The sequence below is a fragment of the Tursiops truncatus genome, chromosome 10 (genome assembly GCF_011762595.2).
Source record: "Tursiops truncatus isolate mTurTru1 chromosome 10, mTurTru1.mat.Y, whole genome shotgun sequence".
Lineage (NCBI taxonomy): Eukaryota > Metazoa > Chordata > Mammalia > Artiodactyla > Delphinidae > Tursiops > Tursiops truncatus.
The window spans coordinates 32,198,863-32,213,308 of NC_047043.1; the positions used below are offsets into that span (position 1 = coordinate 32,198,863).

A 14,446-nucleotide genomic window follows, 5' to 3' on the forward strand; every position below is an offset into this window, starting at 1 on the left:
AGTTTGTTGTGAGAATGACTTAGGATGTTGTGCCTAAATGGTCTCTGTGCTTTCAGTGACTATTTGTCAAGGTTTTTCCTGGATGCATGCCAAAAATGGCACGACGCTGGATCCCGTCGGGAATACAGAGCCGTCTGAATTATCGTCCCTGCCTTTGGGGAGCTTGTATAGCCTGGGGGTCGGGGGAGGTTACATGAACCCCTACAAAAGTATGTCATGAGAAGGCAGCAAGGTCAGGGATGGTGTTTTTAGGATGAGGCAAATCAGACCCTTCAGGGTGAGGGATGAGGGACTAGTTAAGAGGCAGAGTGTGGGGATGCCCGAGAGAGAGGTGGTATTTGGTGGGAGAAGGTTCCCGAAGGCCTGAGATGGATTTAACAGCCCTATAGGACGTCCTGAACACATCTGTGGCTGTTACCTCGTGTGGGCCTTATAGCAACCTGTGAGGTGAGGGCGCTGAGGTTTGCAGGGACTGAGGGATCCGAGCTCCTTCCTGGGCTGACTGGGCCCAGGACAGAGTCCTCTTGCCCGCTGTCCTGCTCTTGCATCTGAACCACACACCCTCTCAAGAAAAGCAGTCCCAGGCACTTCTCCCTCTGAGTGAGGAGAGGGGCTGAGGAGAAGGGGATGAAGGGGCAGGAGGGTTTTTGAGGTGGAGAAGAAGGTGAAGGTCATGAAAGGGGTCTGACTGATTTTCGGGAGGCAGTGATAGGATGTGGGACCTGGAGTCAGTCCCAGCTTTACAACTGCCATGACTGTGACCGAGTAAATTAAGCGTTCTGAGCCTCAGTTCCTCCCTCTGTAAAATGGGGCCATTCAGCTTACCTCCTGGGTGTGGGAGGACTAACTCATTTATATGTGCAGAAAGTGTTTAGCACTTAGTAAGTCTTCCATACGCAGTAGCTGCCGTTATGATGATGATGATTGTTATTATTATTTTATTTCATTTTTTTGTAATTATGAAGGATTGGTGCCTCTTGGAAACAAATAGTTGGCTTTGATGCCTAGTGGGTCAGTAACTTTTTACTTCACATGGGCAGGTAGATGCTTCTCTCTCTCTGCCCCTATTTATTTTCAGTTTAAAGCAACTAACCTTTATTAAACACCTTCTATGTGCCAGACACTTTGTTCTGTAATTTACATACATTATCGCATTTAAATCCTGCCAGTAATTCTTTGGGGGGTGGTTAATTATTCTTGTTTCTCAGATAAGGAAACAGAGGCTTATAGAGTCCACAGGAGGGGATCCAAACTCTGTCTCAATCTCTGAGCAAACATCCGATGGGCACTGGGTGCAGGACCTGGTATCTTAGGGCCCTAGTGAGCCCAGTGCCCTGCCCCTTCCTAGTCAGTGAACTGGGACATACTGGGCGGGGGCAGGGGGTGTCCGTTATTGCTGCCTTTTCCCCCTCCAGATTTAACTTTGAGTCAAGGTATTTAACCCCTCAGTTCTCACTCTTCTGTGGTTACATGACAGTGATAACAGCAATTAATTGGAGGGTGATTGTAAAGATTAAATAAGATAATACCCAAAGCTCCTGAGCACAGCTGCAAGTGGTGGCTGCTGTCACCGTCACCCCGTCTGCAGCCTCAGACTCTCTCCAGCCCCCTGGGAAGGGAACCTGTTTGCTGGCTTTAGCCTGGGGGATGGGTATATAACAGCCTTGATTAAATATGTAAATGCTTTAGGGACAACTCCATATCTCTGTGTTTGTGCCGGTAGCAAGAGGAGTTTGCTGAGCATTGCAAGTGTGAACCTACCTCCACTTTGGATGAATCCAAAGCAGACTCGGTGTGAGCGTTTCCTAGTATGAGAAAGCAGGCCGTCCTAGGCCTTGACTTCTTGGGGCCTTCGGTTCTGTGGCTGCTTAGCCAGGACAGGAAGGAGGAGTTGGCAGGGAGAGCAGTTAGAGAGTGGGATCAAGAGGAGGGAGGAGAGTGGATTGCTGGGCTGGGAGGACAGGGAAATGAGGCTGGGTGGGGCCCCTGACCGACTAGAGGCCCGTGGATTAGCCGGAGGCCTCCAGGCTGGGGGGCGGGGGGCCAGAGGTCAGGTGTTCTGAGAGCTGAGCTTCTTGGGGTTAGCCTTGGCTGTGGTATTCGGGACAGCTGGATTGGGGTGGAGGGTGGAAAGGAAAGGGGAGTCCCCTTAGGGGGATGGAAACCCATGATGCAGCCACAGAGAAATCCAGGAGGGAGAGGAGGTGCGCCTGTGCTCCTGTCACGGGGTGGAAAAGAGGGTGTGGGATGGACAGCCAGTTGGTGACTCCCTGGTTGTGGAGGAGAGCAGGGGAGTCTAGGGGGAGCCCCAGTTTTAGGGCAGTGACTGAGAGGAACCCAGCAGAAGCAAGGTGGAAGGGAAAGATGCAGAGCTGACGTGGGACATGTTGAGTTTGAGAACCTGTGAGAACAGAAGGTGGAGGCGTCTGGTCAGAGCAATGTCCTGGCTGAAGGTGGGCGCCATTTGCAGACAGACTCTTGAAGCCCCAGGTGTGGATGAGCCCAGCAAGCAGAGTGTGGGCAGATGGGCGGTGGAGTCCTGGAGGACACTAAAGGGATAGGACTGGAGGCCGCAGGTTGGAAGGGTATAAGCTCCAGACTGGTTTTTATAAAACACCCCCCTACATGCACCCCCTCTCTGCTGCTTAAAATCCGCCCCATGGCCTGCAGCAGGGAGTCCAAACTCCTTAACCCAATGTGTAGGTCCTGTCCAGAGCAGACCTTGTACTAACCTCCCAGGGCTGCTGTGACAACGTACTGAAAGCTGGGGGACTTAAAACAACAGAAATGTATTCTCTGGAGTTCTGGAGGCCAGAAGTTTAATATCAAGGTGTCGGCAGGGTTGGTTCCCTCCAGAGGCCCTGCGGGAGAATCTGTTTCACGCCTCTCTCCCAGCTTCTGGTGGCTCCCATCAACCCTTGGCGTTCCTTGACCTGTAGCTGCATCACTCCAATCCCTGCCTCCGTCATCACATGGCCCTATGTGTGTCTGGGTCTTTGTTTTCTCTCCTTATAAGGGCACTGGTCATTGGATTAGGGTAGGTTTAAGATGACTGTGACCTCATCTTAACAGTTACATCTGCAAAGACCCTATTTCCTGATCAGATCATATTCTGAGGTTGCCGGTGGTCATGAATTTCGGGGGCGGGGGCACCATTCAACACAGTATAGGCCTCGCCTCTTCCTGCTTTTTTGGCCTTATTCCCACCTCCCACCACCATGGCCTCCTTTCGGGAAGATGTCCAGAGCCAACCCTAGCTCAGGTTCATTGTCTCCGTCTCATGAACTCCCCCCTCTGCGAACACCCCAACACTCCCTTCATTGCGCATGTCCTCCACCAGGCTTGAGCTCCTTGGGACAGGGACCAGGCCTTAGGTGTCCCTCCTCACTGCAAGGTAAGTTGGCATTTGAGAGCCCAGCCCCAGAGTGCCCTAGAAGTGGATTTGAGTCCTGGCTCCACTTAACCAACCATGTGACCTCAGCCTCAGTTTCCGCATCTGTCAGATGGAGCTATTAAATGAGAATTTAATAAATTAAATGAGAAAAAGTATGTAAAGCAGCTAGTGGGGAACTTAGGGTCTCCTTGAGGGTGGTTGCCGTGTTTTTTTAATTCACCTTGTGTATCTGGCACTTGGTCCAGTGTCTGACTTGGTAGGTGCTGTATAAAATAGTTGTTGAATAAGTGATTGCATGAGGAGACGTAGCTTGATGAGAAGGGACTCTGCTGTGTTTATGGATGTGACCCTCTTAGAAGCCCCCCTTCCTTCTGCTCTCGGTCTCCAAGAGCTGGGTAATTACAGTTTGAGTTTCAGCTAAATGCTGACGAGTGACAGTGAACAGGGGTCACAGTTTGAGTCAGGCTCACAGCCCTGTACCCGGCGTTTCTCTTTCATGTGGATGGAACAAACTCTGGCTTTTTACATTAGCGGTACCTATGGTGGCTGCAATAGATGAGTCACCATTTACTGTAAAGCTTTCAGATGCCCGGCAGACATATGCCAGTCTGGAGTGACAGTGCCTTCTGCGATCAGGCACCCCAGCCACGAGCATCTCAAGAGGGAGAAGTGGTAGGGAGATCTTGGGTGCGGATCCGTAGCCCTCTTAGCTTCCTGCTTCCCAGATTTCCTGCTGGACTTTTATTTTGATCTGTAGGCGTAGTTTTGCAGTCACTTAAATAAGTCTGTGCAAGTTTGCGTCTGCTTGCTTCTAAGCTAGAGGTTTATGCTTCTGTCTGGTTTTGGTTTTACGTGGAATATTAATTTATTTTTAAAGCGACCTACTCCCGTTTCTTGATTATCGGCCACTGAGAGCAGTGGTTCAAAGCCTAAGAACTTTTTTTTTTTCCTTTTAAGTAGAACTGTCTTTGGCTCCTCTTTGCCTGCAGGTGATGGTTTTCTTTTCCTTTCAAGAGATGAACCTGTGAAATTCCATTTGGTCTCCAGTGGTAGACAGGGCTTGGGAATTTCAGTCTTTGAGGATGAACTTGGTTGTGAAGAACCGAAAAGACTGGCAGGCGCAGCGTGTTCCCTCTTGCAGGTGGGGCTGGGTGGGGCAGGGTGTGGGGAGCGGTGAGTGGCTGGGAAGGCACCCACAGAGTGCCCTGTACGTGCCTGGCTCCATGCTAGGAACCAGCTTCCCTGCAAGCGAGCTGTGTGGCCAGGGCCTGGGGCTGTCATGGAAATTCAAATCTGATTGAACAGATACAGCCTTTTTGTGCGTGTCTGTGTGGAGATCTGTGCCATGGGGCCTTGCGCAAGTTATGTAACCTCTCAGCCTCAATTTCGTCCTCTGTAAAATGGGCATACTGACCCTTTTCTCAATCAGGTGGTTTTAAGGATTCGATGAGATATTTAAGGCACCTAGTACAGGCCTGGTACATTGTAGGGCTCAAAAAATGATCGTTATAATTACGAGAAGTGCTGTGAGTCTCTTATTTTGAGAGCGTGGATGGTGGAGGGAGCCTTTTGGTGAGAAGAGGGGAGTTAAGGTGTTCCTTCTAGGTAAGCAGTGGTCAACTCCCTGGTTTTTGGTGGTAATTAATTTAGTATCTTAGGTTGGCCTCTGTGTTCATTTGACATGTTTCTGCCTCTCCACCTTGGATTTGCTGTTGGCCCGTGTGGAATACCCCCTTTCCCATCCTCCAGGGCCCGTCCCCTCCTCTTGGGCTTCTCCTGTGATTGGTCAGACCATGCTTCCCGGCTGTATTTAGAGGATGGCCATGAGCCCCTGCCGTGTAGTTCACACCCTCCCACCTTACTCTGGCCAGTCAGAGGAGGTGGTCCCAAGGCCCCAGTCAGACCCCGGGGTCTCCCAGAGACTTTTGTGCCTCCCCTGGAAGCAAGAGGCTGTCGAGGACATCTGTTTTGGATTCTGAAATTCGGGGTGCTTTGGGAAGAGCTGAGGTTTATGGGGACAGTGGTGATGGACTGTTTGAAATGAGAACTTGGGGACATTCAGGATAGTGGTAGCTGTAGCTGGACATTATCTGTGGTGAAGGATAAAGGGGCTGTGCTTGGCTTCCGCCTCCTTCCTCGTTGGTGGTGTCTCCTGAGTCCCTCCCTTCTCCCCTCCCCAGCTTCTGGAGGGGAAGATTCTTCACTTAGAGCAGAGCACACTTTCTTCCTGAATTTGCCAGTCTCACTGTGATAGGGTTGCCTCTTTTAGCCCGGTGTCTACTGCCCTCTCCCATGGTACAGTCCTTGCGGTAAGGGAGGCTTTGTGTCTTGTTTGCAGCGGCATATCCCTAGGACATGCCCTCCATAAGCCAGTGTTGAGAGAGGGAGTGAATGAATGAAGGGCCAGATGAAAGCCCCGCACAACGAGAAAAAAATTCAGACAGGGTGAAAGTGCTGCTCCCACCCCTGCAGCAAGAGGGTGGTTATAATTTGTTATTCTTTCTTCTCTGTGTGTGATTGTGTGCTGGGTTGTGTAGCCGGCACTTGGGTTGTATCACGTTGATTCACAAATCCCTTTGCTTGGTTGTTCCTGGTGTAGTGATGATGTGGCATCTCTGAGGCGGCTGGCTGGGACAAGGGGGACAGTCCACGGCTGGGACCAGGAGTATTTTTCTCTGCATTAAAGATGCGGGTCCTGTGACCTCTGTTTCGTCATAACTGGGTCCAGTGGGAGGAGGGAAGCCCACTCATGTCGGGTGGGTCAGAGAGGTTGAGTGACCTTTTGTATGTAATTATCAGGATTCTAATGCCATTCTGAGTCCAAAGACAGTGTTTCTTCTGCAGCATCACCCTGACTCCTAAAATGCTAGAAGGCTCTTAACACCGGAATTCCCATCCACCCTGGGTCCTGTGTTACCTGCTTGGAGAACTGAAAGAGTGTGATAAACGGTGGTCACCAACACTGGCTTTCTCCACTCACTGCCACACTGCAGAGTATCTGACCACCAGGGATGGGAATCAGGACACAGAAGCTGGCTACTGTTCTCGTTGCCCTGAGTTCTACTGCATGTGTCTGGAACTCCGTGGCTCTGGTCTCAGCAACCCCTGGAGCTCTCTTCTTCCCCCCACTCCCCCTCTGACCCCATTGTCAATTTCTGGTTACTTCCAGTCAGCATTAGGCCTGGCACTGTCTACAGCAATGCACATTACTTTTCTAAAGCCTTCCATCTGGAAGAGCTCTCTTGTCCCGGTGTTTCTGGTATAATTCAGGTTTGCATTTCCCGGGCACCCAGCGCTGCAGCCACTCAGAAGGTGTGGGTCCTTTTCTGGTTGAGCATTGACATTTGGGGATCGGCTTCCATTCAGCAGTGCTTCTTCCCTTCTTTTCATGCAAGCAGGTACCTGAGGTACTGAGGTACCCAGAGGCCCCAGCTGGTAATTGGGAAAGGTAAGACCTCACTGTCAGGGGAGGTCTGGATGTGGAATCTAGTTGCAGTGGGGCCTATACCTTCTCTTTGATCGTTTTAGGTTTAATACGCTCTCCGCTGTAATGGAAACCATAACATAAGCTGATTAGTAAAATTTGACTCTTGGTTTAATGAGAAACCTGAGAGGGACCCACTTCCTCTTGATTTTTGTTTTATTTTTAAAAATTCTGTACATGCTGTTTCATTTCTCTTCCTCTGGACTTTTCTTTTAGAAAAGTCACAAACAACATACTATACAAACCAAAACCATTTAGAAAATAAAACCAGACCCTGGGGAATACACAGCACTTAGCCTCCACAGCACCTTCTTCCCACCATCTGGTTGAGCCTCTCCATGTGTCTGATGGCGGAGCAGGCAGTAGTTGACATGGAGAAGCTGAGGCCCACGGAGAGGCTGGGAGTGGATTGTAGGCCACACTGGAGTAGGGCTAGAATCGGGGCTGCACTGCTTAGGTTCCAGGCCGGTGCTTATGCTTCCGCCCAGACCACTGGTATTAGATGCGAGATATTCTCCTTGTCAGTGTGTATCCTCAGCCCTCCCTCCTGTGGTTTCATTGGCTTACTGAATGTGAGCTCTCACTAAAGAATTGTTAGGATCATGCATTTATATGGTATCCGGACAATCTTCAATGGATTCCTTCCCCATCCATCCATCCATCCGTTCATCTATCCATCAAAATATTTTTCGACCTGCTCTGCATGAGGCAATGTGCCAGTCCTGGAAGGTTGGAGGGATGAGAGAGTCAAACCTCCACTTCTGAAGAGCCTTTTCTTTGGAGTTGGGGCACAGAGCCATAACTGTAATACCAGGCACAACAGAGTAAGTACTATGATAAGTATCAAGCCAAATGGAGTAGTGGAAGAGGGGTTAAGTTTTGCCGAGAGATGCAAAGATGGCGCTGGAGCTGAGTTTCGAAGGATGAATAGAATTTTGGTGCTGGGCAGACTTGGAGAAGTAAGGACCAAAGGCATGATGCTATGGCTACACTCTCGTTTCCTTAATACCACACTGCACAAATACAGAGGTGATCCGGTCCTGGGTTTAAGTGGTACTTGCCTAATAATGGTTTCGCACAATTGCTTGGGCCTCCTTCACTTTGGGATTAGGACTGGAGGTGGAAAGTTGGCATTAGGAGAGGGCTAGTATTTATTGAGTGTTTTACTTACATTTATCCAATTGACATACATCATCTAATCAGGGGCACGTAGCTTGCAAGCGCTAGAGCCGAGATTTGAACTCAGAACTCTCTGACTCCAGGGCCCCTACTCTTCCCATAGTACTGCCTTATCACCTTCTCCTGGGAAGTCGCTAATGCTAAACAGTCATTCCCAAACAGCGGGATTCAGGTTGCAAAGTAGAGTGGCCGGTGGGAATGCTTGCAAAAATATTTTGTCATCTTAACTCACGTCATTCAAACTTCCTGTGGTTAGTGGAAGGAGTATTTCTGCGTCAGTCATGCTTTCTGGAGGACCCTCTGGGGTGCCATTCTCTTGTGATGCTGCAGTTTGGCTGGTGTTTCAGACAATCGCCATTTATATTACCTTCTGATGAGCAGGTATCTTCAGGCCTCTCACCTGCCCAAGATGACAAGTCACATTCTGTGCTTGAATGGGTTGTTAATGGATACAAGCATTTGACCTGGCAGAATCGGCCAGGTGGGATGCTGTTTTTATTGGACAGACAATGCTGTCCCATGAAATCTAAGAGAGAAACAAGGAGAGTGAGGGGGTTGAGGTGCAGCAACTCAGTACGAGGTGGACTTCCTGGGGCAGAGGCGGTAGACTGGGCGTTGGACCCAATTTTCCAAGGGATGTCTCGAGACATGGCGGGGGGTGGGAGGGTAAGATAGGTGATAGTCATTGGGGGCAGGGTGGGTGCTTGAATCTTAGTAAATATTTAGTAATTGTGAAAAAATATTGTCATTCTAGAGTATATCTCAATGGTCCTCTGTCTTGATCCCTCTAATTAGGGGTTTGTGCCATAAATACTGTCTGAGGAAGGTGCCTGAGGCTGTCAGTTTTGTCACAAGAGGAAGGTGCTGTCCCCATGAGATCCCAGTCCTGTTAACACAGCTAATTTCTTGTCGCCACTCTCCACGGATGACTCCCTCTGCCTCCTTCCTCTCCTACCCGCGCCCCCCCCCCCCCCCCGGCCGCTTCTCCAGTACAGTGCAGTTTTAGTTTGCAAGATTCTTTCAGGGCTGCAGAGCAGTTAATCTTAGAATCCGCTTCTCCAAGAGCATCTTGCTTTTTATCTCTGTTCTCTATATTGGGGTCTGGGATTCTGCTGCTAAAAAAAATTTGAAAACCAGATGTCTAGAGCATTTCTGCAGTGTTCCTGGTCTGCAAGGGCGGCCCAAGGGGTTTGTGAGTGAGGGCTACACCTCCTGCTGTGTGTATTGCGGGGGTTGGGAGGTGCGTGGACCGATGCACCCGTGTGTTGCTCTTAGTCTGCTTCTGGAGCCTGGGTCCTTCTGGTTCTTCAGGGACTCATGATTCTCCTCCTTTCATCCCAGCCCGCTGAGGAAAACAACTTGGGGTTCAATGAGTAAGTCCCAAGTTATAGATACTCTCTCCTGTCATACTCATTTCACAGACTAGGAAGCTCAGAGGGGTTGAGTAACTTGCTTGAGGTTACCCAGTTTGTAAGTGAAATGGCTTAGATTTGAATCCAGGTCTGATCCTAGGATTCATCATTTTTTACTACTGTATGCATCAGCCGTGCTTTAACCTACAATCAAAACTATTTATTATTCTCTGTCATTTCCCCCTCCTGGGGAGGTGGGCTGGGTAAACTTAGCACTGTGTAAAGTACTATAATATGTATATCCCAATTTTATTCACCTTGAAAGTACTGCTTTTGGATGTCTGGCTGAGGTGGGAGAGTTGGGGGCCCAGGCTCGGGGTCCTCAGTTCCGTCAATGTCAGGGTCAGGGGAGAGGTCTGGGAGGCTTACCTCCCAGCTCCTGAAACTGGACAGTAACGTCAACATCTGAGAGCTTCAGAGCACTTGGGCCGCTGGTTGCTCTCCTCTTTCTCTAAATCTTTCTCTGATGCTTTCTGTTCTTCCCCTGGATTTCTGATGGAGTCGTTAGAGCGTGGCTCAGCCATGAGGAACTGGGAACAACCTGCTTGGAAGGTTCCAGGTGTGAATGGGGGCAGGGCTTGAGGAGGACTGAAATGGAGTGTGTGGGGGGCCATTGATCAGCTCTGGATTGCTGTCCACTGACTGTAGAGATTGGAGCCCCAGGTTGGTGAGACAGTGCAGCCAATCCGTGGGTCCCATCGGGCACAAAGTTGTTTAATGGTGTCTCCCGTATGGAGCTGTGAGTTATGCTACTGTTAAGGCCATGCTTCTCCTCAAGTTGTGAATATTAATTTTATTCCCCTTTTCCAGGGTGCCCCATGTCTCCACTTGAGGGAGTGGATACAGACCTACTGTAAGGGCTTAGATGCCCTCACGAAACACTGGAAGGAAACTTGGAAAAGAAATCCAAGGACTAGGTTGCTGGAAGAAAAATCCAGCTGGCTTGTAGGCCCCCAAAGCCTCAGATTCATCCAGAAAACTGGGGAGAGTTTTTCATTAGCTAGCTTTTCTCTGGTGCAATCACGTTTAAAAAGTCAAGTGTGGGGAGAAGGGATCAGGGACACCGAGTTTGTTGAGTCCTGGTGGGCAGAATCCTTCCCCTGGACAGGACAGAGGGTGACGAGCCCCAGAGCCATCCAGGAGGCTCAGCCCTCGCTCTCCCTCCTGTTGCCAAATATTTATTTACTGAGAACTGAATACTCCAAAGCTGGAGCTTAAGAGCTACAGCAGCTCCAGGACGGGCCGACTCATTTCGCCCTGATCAGCCACAGCTTGGGTTGCCGTTCATTCATTCTGTGGAAGTGGGGTGTCTGGGCCTTGCCCCTTGGCTACCCTCTGCACATCAGGGTCCCAGGAACGATAGAGCTGTACGTTGAGATAGGCCTTCAAGATCCCTTTTGTCATTCCACCCCTGACTTTGTAGAGGGGTGGCTGAGACCCAGAGAGGGGAAGCTGCTGCCACAAGGCCCCACAGCTCCACGCAGAGAACCAGGTCACAGAAACTCTCTTTTCGAAGGGGTCCTCCGAGGCACAGCCCCAGGCTCCCCCAGGATGCTGGCCCTATGTGCCCTGCCCCGCTTTCCTTGGAACAAGGGCTGGTGTTTCAGAGGAGGACTTTTTATGACTTCATTTCAGATAATGCAGTTGGGTACAGTTTGCCTGGTGGTTGCCTAAATTTAAACGAAGTGGGCTGGGGTGGGTGGTAGTGAAGAAGATTGGCTTGGTGCTTTCATTAAAGCACAGTGTGTTGGGGGAAGGTTCGATTTTTATTTTTACTTCACTGAATGAGGGATGAGCACAGAGCTGTGGGTCTTTTTTCCCCTTTCCTTTTCTTTCTTTCTTTTTTAAATTATTAAATCTTTATATTCTCGAATCGGGACTGGTGGTGCATTTCGCTTTCAGACTGAGTATAAATTAAAGTAGGTTGAACTGGAATATTATTATTTTGCATTTCGTGATGATCAGGGACAGTGGTTGGGCCTCTTAAACATCTATAGATGAACTCTGGTTAGACTTGGGTTTCGTTCCCAATTCTGGGCACTTGCTGGCTGCGTGACCCTGGTTATAATTTCTAAACTTGACTTTCCTCTTGGTAAATTGTTGGTATCAATACCTATGTTTTAGAATTGCCGTGTATCTGAGTTCACATGTTGGAAACTGTGCCACAACATAGCTGCGTGCCACATGGAGGATACTCGTGAATTATTACTGGTTGTCCATCCTCTGCTGTGCTTTCCATGCTTTGCCCCCAGCAAGGTGGGACTGGATCGGGGGTGAGGTTGAGAGGATGGCCTCCTGAAGGAGGGGCGAGGGGGTGGTGTGGAGGCATGTGCTGGAGTGTGTGTGTGTGTCTGTAGAGGACTTGGCGTTTGGGGGGAAGCTGGCTTGTCTCCTCGGGGGGATATTAGAGATCTAAACATCTGGACCTTTGCCCCAGAGGATTGCCTTCCTGGGGTTCACCTCACTGATTTTTGTAATTAATTTTCTCAACCTTTGAAAATCCAGATGTATAAATATGGTCTATTTATTGTGTCTCTGGTTAGAAAAGCAACATGTTATAGAAAAGTGGGAGCAGACAGAAAATCATAGAGAAGAAAATAAAAATCGTCCATAATCCCACCCTTCTGGGAGAAACCAGCATGAGGATTCTAAGGTCTGTGCGTCCAGTTTTTTTTTCTGTGCCTGTATACATAGGGTGTGCTTCCTGCTAGTTCATTTTTACAAAACTGGAATCATATTGCACATATTGTTATGTAACATGCTTTTTAAACAATTTTCTGTGAGCGTTTCCTAGTTGTAAACTGTTCTTTTAAAACACGGCTTTGGGTGGAGGCGCAGCATTCCGCTATGCGGATATTCCATAACTTATTCAACCAGCCTCCCTATTGTTCGTCATTTAAATTGCTTTCCGTTCCTTTTGCTCCTTCACCTCATGGTGCAGTGAATTGGGGAATGCAGATTTTAATAACTGCATCACTGTTTTAGGAAAGCAATTTTCTGGCGAAGCACACTGAACAAAACGGTTTCATTAGTTTCAAGTTTGTTTTCACGCCTTCCACGCTCCCCTAGATCTTTGGGCTTTGTAGTGAATTCGCCATCTGGGTAAGCACTGCACCTCTTCTGCATTTCCACCCCGTCCTCCACATACTGCTCACCCTTCAACTAATTTCCCCTCTGGTTATTAGGGGAGCGGGAACAACGAGAGATCACGACTGCCCCAGAAGATCCCAGTTCAAGCTCTGACCACGTCATTCTCTAGCAGAGTGCCCCTGAAAAATGTGGGAGCTTTTAAACCCTCTGTTTCTTTATCTGCAAAATGAAGGTGATAAGACCTTTCTGACCAGAGGATGAAGGTGAAATACAGTCATGGCCTCACATCCGCTTTGTAACCTGAAGTTCCATAAGGATGTTGGTTGTTAGTGAAGATCACTTGGCGCTTGACCTTGAAGAATAATCACAGGGCCTGGTCCAGCGGTGCCGCAGCTGGCTTGCACCAGCTCTTGAGAGTTGATTCTGCCCATCTCTTCCCGACTCTATGACTGCTGGCCCTCATGTTGGTAGCTTGAGATTGGCCATACCGAGAGTATTTATACCATGGAAATTGACAAATACTACAATGTCAGCTGTCCCCAAAGGTTCTGAAGAAAATCAGTCAGGGGAAGGAGATAGAGGCTGATGGGGCAGGGCTGGGGGATGTCTGACTCTCTGCCCTTGAAACACAGCCTACCCTGTAGCCAGCCGAGCACCCTGTGTGCTGTAGCCCCTCGTCACCTTGTTGTTGGTTGGGTGATTGGGAGCAAAGCCTTCCTCCATGGGGATGATACAGGAAGGCACATGGAGAGCACACGGTCAGCTCAAATCAGGCACACATATGCATTGCACCCTTCAGTGTACTGATCTCCGTTCTGAGGGCTCCCAGGATGTGCTGGGCTGGTGGAGTCAGCAGGAGGGCAGAGCAGTGAATGCAGGCGGGGGAGGAGGAGCTCTGTGGGGCTCAAGGGGTGGGAGAGGATACAAGGGTTTAGAATCAGAGACCCACGGGATTAGCGGCTTCTTGGAGGCCAGTGTTCTCATGGCACACACAGACCCAGGAAGGCATGGAGGGCAGGATGGCTCCCCTGAGGCCACCCTTGTGTTCACCAAGGGATGAAGCCCAGTGTTCCATTCCCAGTCCTGTGCCTTGTGCAACACCACCATCTCCCAGATTTTGTTTTTTTTTATTCCTGGTTGGGGAATAATGGCAAATGGGTGCAGTAAGCTAGTTTAGGGACCTGCTGAAGGGCACCCCCTAATCCCAGGCATTCAGGAGCCAGAGTGGGTTATGAGGATGGGCTGCAGTACCTCCCAAAACATGCTGCTAGAAGATGGGCCCTCCTGGTATGTAAGAGACAAAAAGTATTTTAGGCTGCCCTCCCGTCCCCACCCCCATGCATTACGGACAAGCCAGTGTCCACCGTGGCTGAGCCAACACTTATTCAGCATCTGCTCCACGTTCATTTGCTAAGGTATTGAAAATCCCTGCCCTGGGAGATGGAGAACTGGGATCTAGGGTCCGCTCTGCTGTTATTAAGTCAGCTGGGGGAGACAGGTCTTGGTCTGGTTTCTTCCTCTGTAACAGGGGGTGCCTGGCCAAATGGTTTAATGTCTCTTTTTGCTCTGACCCCTTTTTTTTTTTTTTTTTTTTGGTGGTACGCGGGCCTCTCACTGTTGTGGCCTCTCCCGTTGCGGAGCACAGGCTCCGGACGCGCGGGCTCAGCGGCCATGGCTCACGGGCCCAGCCGCTCCACAGCATGTGGGATCCTCCCGGACCGGGGCACGAACCCGTGTCCCCTGCATCGGCAGGCGGACTCTCAACCACTGCGCCACCAGTGAAGCCCTCTGACCCTTTTTCTAAGCCGGAGATTAGACAGCATCCCACTTCCAAAGCGTTTCAGTCTTTCAGTTCCTTTCCCAGGTGGCGACTACTCCTTGGAGCAC

At 49.8% G+C, this 14,446-nt stretch overlaps 1 protein-coding gene across 19 annotated transcripts in view; it reads left to right on the forward strand.

Moving 5' to 3' along the window:
* TRERF1 (transcriptional regulating factor 1) overlaps positions 1-14,446 on the forward strand; it is a 296,865-nt gene that overhangs the window by 134,906 nt on the left and 147,513 nt on the right. For 2 of the 19 annotated variants that reach the window (XM_033864247.2, XM_033864246.2), the window contains exon 3: positions 12,013-12,122. The exons of the other annotated variants lie outside the window; for them this stretch is intronic. The gene's annotated coding sequence lies outside the window, so the exon portion shown is untranslated. The remainder of the gene's footprint in view (positions 1-12,012; positions 12,123-14,446) is intronic. 19 annotated transcript variants of the gene reach the window in all.